The sequence below is a fragment of the Phodopus roborovskii genome, unplaced genomic scaffold (assembly GCF_943737965.1).
Source record: "Phodopus roborovskii unplaced genomic scaffold, PHOROB, whole genome shotgun sequence".
NCBI classification, from domain to species: Eukaryota; Metazoa; Chordata; class Mammalia; order Rodentia; family Cricetidae; genus Phodopus; species Phodopus roborovskii.
This window is the reverse complement of record NW_026126515.1, coordinates 5,401,921-5,407,920: the sequence shown is the minus strand read 5'-3', so window position 1 is coordinate 5,407,920 and position 6,000 is coordinate 5,401,921. Positions and strand designations below refer to the sequence as shown.

The 6,000-nt window shown below is 44.0% G+C and overlaps 1 protein-coding gene across 8 annotated transcripts in view; it reads left to right on the top strand.

Moving 5' to 3' along the window:
* The first annotated feature begins 546 nt into the window (after positions 1-546).
* Positions 547-6,000, top strand: part of Numb (NUMB endocytic adaptor protein) — an 89,790-nt gene continuing 84,336 nt past the window's right edge. For 6 of the 8 annotated variants that reach the window (XM_051196301.1, XM_051196305.1, XM_051196303.1 and 3 more), the window contains exon 1: positions 547-668. The gene's annotated coding sequence lies outside the window, so the exon portion shown is untranslated. Of the gene's footprint in view, positions 669-705; positions 852-1,395; positions 1,418-6,000 lie in introns of those variants that run through there. The other 2 variants (XM_051196299.1, XM_051196300.1) reach the window with 2 other exon arrangements.

The following is a 6,000-nucleotide window of genomic DNA, read 5'->3' as shown; positions in this document are numbered from 1 at the left end:
GGGCCGCGCTTTGCCCTAACCTACAGCATGGAGACTGCCGGAATGAACTTCAAGGAAACTTCACATTTTAATCTATGAGATACCTTTCCGCTGAGGAAACAGACTGTTCTTAACACGACCTCTGAAGTCGGTGTTTTGCAAGCGCCGCCCCCGTAAACTGGCAGAGTTGTTTCCCCTCATAGGTAGGGAACAAGAGAAGGAAGCGTTTACAGCGCCAGCCCCACAACAAAGAGTTAACCCTTCCCGGTAACCTCGGACGTGAGCATCTGCCCCTTCTTTGCTTTCTACAGCGCAACCAAACTGCACAGGGCTTGAACCAACCGTGACCATCACACCCCTTGTCAGTCAAGGTAACAGACACCGTCAGTAGCCTATCATAACTTCGGACTGCCCAATCATCAACCAATTACAACTAAAGACTGATCTAGGCCGGTCCAGGTCCGGGCGGGGGCGAAGACCCCGTCCAGGAAAAGGGGCGGTAAAGACACGACGACGGGCAGGGATTGCCAACCAATCGTAGCAGAGAGCCGCCGCCCCTCCATCCAATGGATAAGTTGGAAGTGTGGTGAGGGGCGGGCCTGTTGTCATGGGGGAGGTGGTGGCGCTTGGTGGCTACTGTCGGCGGAGGTAGAGTCTGGGGCGCCGGAGTTGTGCGGGGCCAGCGGCAGGTGAGTGCGAGCGAGGCGGGCCCGAGGTGCGGAGGCGGCGGCGGGCCGGAAACTCTAGCTTTGCGCTCCGGAGGCGGAGGCCGCGGGCCGGGGGTCAGGGCTGGTGGCCGGGTCGCGTCTGGGCCGGGCGCGGCGCGGCGGGAGAACGGCTGGGTTCCTGCCGGCGGAGTTCGCCTTGGGAAGGTAGATTGGCGCGGGACCGCGGCGGGGCAGGCCGGGAGGTCTCCCGGGCAGTCCAGCGGCTCGGCCCGGGGGCAGTGACGGGAGGCCGGCAAGTGCGCGGCTTCCTGAAGACACGGAACGCCTGGGGTCCTGCGAGCGGGGGCGACCCGGACCCAACGGCCCCTGGGGCTGGAGAGACGAGGGGATACCGGGGCTTCTCGGTGCGCAGCGAGCCGTGGGGACCTAGCGAACTGGGAGTGGCCCCTGTCGGAGAGAGGTGGGGGAGACCGACGGGGTCCGGGGTGACAGGGAGCAGAGAAAAGGCACCGAGTGGGTGCGACCCCCTTCCCCCCCGCCTCGAGAAGGGCAGCGGTCGGAGGAGGAAGGGTCTGCAGGGTGGAGACCTTGAACTAAGTGCTCGGGGAGGGACCGCAGCGCCTTGCCCGCCCCCCCCCCCCCGGCGGGTCTGGGACTGGAGTCCGGACTTCAGAGTGAAGGAAGGCTTCGAGCGATAGGAGTTGGGATCTGTGACTAGGGAAAGGGTTCATCGGGAAAGTGGAAGTTCCCTTAAGCAAAATGGGATGGAGGTAAGAGGGGAAGAGTAATTTCCCTGGAGGAAGGGAGTTAGTCGATCTGGAGAAACTTGCCCCGCAGTGGGTGAGTGGTCTCGTGGAAGCTGGCCAGGACAGTTGATTAACAATGGTACCAGTGAGAGCTTCCGAAAAGAGGAGAAATTAATTATACTAATATGCCAGGCAGGACCGGCGACCCTGTCCTTAAAAGCAAGGTTAAAGTGTCTCGGAGGCTAGGGTTTTAGAAGTTACTTTTAGAATGACAGCGAAAATACTGGAAAATAAGGACATCAACAGGATGGGGAATTTGAGAGGAAAAGGGGAGGAGTAGCTGACCCGAAGGAGTGAAACGGTGACTTGATCTGAAAGAGGATATTCATGAAGTGGCTAGGCATGCCCTGCTAAATTGAAAATAAAAATTCTCATACCATCACTCACCTGGTAATACTACAGTTTTTACTTAATGGGATTTTAATTTTATTCATTCATTCATTTTTGAGAAAGGGTCTGGTTCTGCAGCCATGGCTGGTTTCTATATAAACCAGGATGGCCTTGAACTCACAGGGATTTATTTCTCTCTGCCTCTGTCTCTTGAGTGCTGGGATTACAGGCATTTCAAAATAATTTATGCATTTGTAGAATTTTTGGAGTAGTGACTGGTGCAGAACTCAGTAACTGGGTTGTGACATAGAAGGATACGAGATTTTAAACGCAGTTGTTTGCTGACTTGGTACAGCTTAGTTGGCTCCACCTTAGGTTTCTGATTCAGCGGCCTAGGGTGGGGTCCAAGAATTTGTAGTTATCTCAAGTGATGCTGAATGTTCTTCAAGGGATCATACTATGAGAACACCTTGCTTTAATGAAAAATAGTAGCAAACAGTAACCTTAAAATACCAAGATACCTTCCTCTCTCACTGAAGAGACAGTAGAAGCACATTGGGGGGAGGGGTTGAGAGAGAACATCTTATTATAAAGAGTGCCCCGCCCCCCAGTACTGTGGTACTCAGTATTTCACACATGCTAGGCATGGGCTCTACCACCGAGTGCCACTTCTCTAATCCCAGAATATTTTTTTTGTGTCTTTTTTTTTTTTTAAATCGGATTATGTAGACTTAGTAATTTACAAAACCATTATTGTAGCACAGGCATTGAAAGTAAAAAGAATACACTAGGCTTGCATTTGGTGAAGAAAAATATTGTTTAGAGAAACTTCTTACATATGTACGGTTTAGGTCACAATGTATTTCTTATATTTCTTACAAACTAAAGAAAAGTTTAGCAGACTGTTTTGAGTTATGTAGCATGGCAGAAGCAACCCTTCAATATTAAGTTACTAAGTTATTTCTCTTTCTTTTGTAGTAGTTCTCAGGTGGTGATAGGCTATTAAGATATGTCTATTTGATCTCATATATTGTAGCTCTAATTCTGTGGAACTTTTTTGGCTATTGAGACTCTTTGGCATGAGTACATAAGAGGAATTTGAGGCAGAGAAACAGTGGTGTTTCTCAGATGGCCCACTTTCCCCCTCATGTTACCAGTTTTTCTTTCTTTAACCACTATACTGTACTGTAAAAGACACATGTATAGACATATTAACACCAAGCAACTAACTCTAAATTGAACTGGTGTTAGAATATTTCATGTATGAAAGATAAACAAGCACAGGATAAACATTTCAAGAGAGGAAAATGAAAAGACAGCTCATTTTTAGAGACTGATCTCAGCAGCACTGAGACAGGAGGATTGCTGGCATAGTGGCCAGCCTAGGCTGGAGAATGAGACCAGTCTTCAATAAACAAAATGGGGGTGGGGGTAGGGGAGAAGTATTGGTGTGGTAGAAGCTTAACCACCGAGATACATGTTTGCTGTAAAGGAGCTTTTGGTGGCTTTTATATTCCCTGGGTGATCTAGGTTCAGTGTATCTTGTAAACTTACCTAGTCTGAGAAACCTAGATGTAATTGTATTTACAGATGTAAATGTGAATGTTTTGTGCTACTCTTGGATTAGCTTTTTCTCTTGAAAACCAGATGGCTACCAGGCATGATGGTGCACAATTATAATTCAGACACTTGGGAGGACGAAGCAGGGGAATTGATGTCAGTTGAAGGCTAGCCTGGGTTACATAGCAAGCCCTTCTCTCTCTCTTTTTGTTTTTTTGTTTTTTTGAGACAGTTTCTCTGTGTAGCCCTGGCTGTCCTGGAACTCACTCTGTAGACCAGGCTAGCCTGGAACTCAAAGAGATCACCTGCCTCTGCCTCCTGAGTGCTGGGATTGAAGATCTGTACCTCCATACCTTTTCTCAGACAACAGGAAGAGTATCAAAAACAAAACAAAACTGAAAACTAGATGGCTTATTTTCAAACTAGATGGAACTGACTTAGATCTGTTTTTATGGATATAAGAATAAAGGAAGCAGTTCTAAAAACTGAAAAAGATGATCCTTGCAGTTCTCTTTAAAAATCTTTAATCCAGGGGATTATGTAACCTTTCATTAATGTTTCATGAAATTGTGAAGAAATAATTGCTGTAACTTTGCATCAACATATTTTAGTTTTTTCCCCACTTTTTTTTATTTCTATATCAGATGGTTCCAAACTAAAATTTTTATTCCTAAAAAATTCTAAATAGAAGGCCAGGAAACATATAATCATTTTATGTTTGATTTGAAAAATAGTCGTTTCACAAAATAAATTCACTATTTGAGGGTTGGGTTGGGGTGGACAAACTTCCAAAAATGTAAACGTCCAGTTTTTTACATTGAATTAAATGTAATAGTCCTACCCCTAGCATGATTGCTCTTTATATCTTTGTATATTTATATAGATCATTAGTTTTATACTTTGTGATGGGAGAATTAAAATCTTAAGTGTTGATAAAAATATAAAATATAAAAGTTCTCATGATGTTGGACATTGAGCACTTAGATTACTTGCTCAGTAACTGGACTTTATTCAGTTAAATGCATTATTCACCAATAATTTAATCATACCTATCTAGGGATAGCTTGATTGCTCCAACTCATTTTGCAGTGAAACTTATTAATCGCCTTGAATAAAGGATAGATTCTAAATCCCAGAAAAACTGTTCCCAACTGTACTTGAGACTCACTTTCACTTATCAAGGCTTAGACAAGTGATTTTTTAAAATGCAATTTTAATTAGTAATAGTTAATTATTTGATTTTCTATTTCAGGTAGGTCTCTTCATCCATTATAATAGCTTCTGTTCAGCCTTTTCTTTCTACTGTTCTCAGCTGCTTGTACAGTAAAACCTTTGGAAATGTTGGTGCCTTGGAATTTAGCCTGTAAAAGCACAAACTCCCTCTATCTGGCTAATTTACTTCAAGAATTCCTTTACCAGAAAAGATCCTGTAGTAAACTTACCACCTTTTTGAAAAGTATTTTATTTAATAAAGTACTTGAGAAGCTTTTTAAACCTTGGTATTTAGAAATTTTGGTTTTATAATATACTGGGAGGGCTTTAGGATACATATTCAGAGTAACACACAGGTGAAGAGAGATTTGGAGAATACAAAATATGCCCTTTGAAGTCTTGATGCAAAAGAAGGGTTGGAATTAAGGGAGAATGAGAATACTGACATGCTTAAGGAAGATCTGCAGGATCTGGAGGATCTGCAGGAAATGTGGCTAGAGGAGTGAGCTGTTCTTGGCAGTTTTCCTGGAGTGACATATGTAAAGGAGGACGAGCCTATTTGCAACTTCTGCATGGACTTATTCTTAGTTCTTTTCAGTTTCTGCTGCTTCCCATAACGCTTTGTTTTCTTCTACTCAGGAAATAATGCTAGAATGCAAGTAAGTAGACTGAGGTTTGTGAGTCCTGGTGGATGAGAAGATGGGTAGGACTGTTGAGATTTATTGCTTCCCTCATCTTTTAGTGCTGGTGATCTAACCCAGAGCCTTGGGTATGCTAGGTAGCAAGCACTGAGCTACAGCTTTGCCTCAGCCATGAGGATTTATAAGAAATTTCAGGATCAACCAAGGAGCTTTTGTGTTAGTCATTGATGTTCGGTGACTTCTCCTCCTCTCCCCACCAAAAGTTCAGTTTCTTTCTCTTTATTGTTGTATTTTAAAATTATGTGTGTGTGCAGACTTGACAAGTTCCTTACTGGATGAGCCATTTCATTGGCTATGTTTTGCTTCTGAAGTACTGGGAATCAAAACCAGGGCCTCATGCATGCTAAGTAAGCACGTATTCTACTATTGAGTATACCCCACTCCTCTCTCCACTTGTTTGTTGCTACTTTATGCTTTTATTTCTTTTTTTCTTATTTTAGTTAATTATTTTTGAGGTGCTGGAACTCAAACTCATGGCTTTATATGTGCTAGGCAAATATTTAAACACTGAGTTTTAGTCCCAGCCCTAAGAATATTGAGGATGCTTCCTGGGCATCTTTTAAAATGTAAAAATGTACATTTCAGTTGGATAGTGGATTGCTACTTTTATTTTCACTTTTTATGTGTATGAGTGTTTTGCCTGCACATGTATATGGGCACTGTGTGCGTCTGGTACCCTCAGAGTTCAGAAGACGGCATTAGATCACCTGGAACTGGAGTGACAGATGGTCTGAGCTACCATGT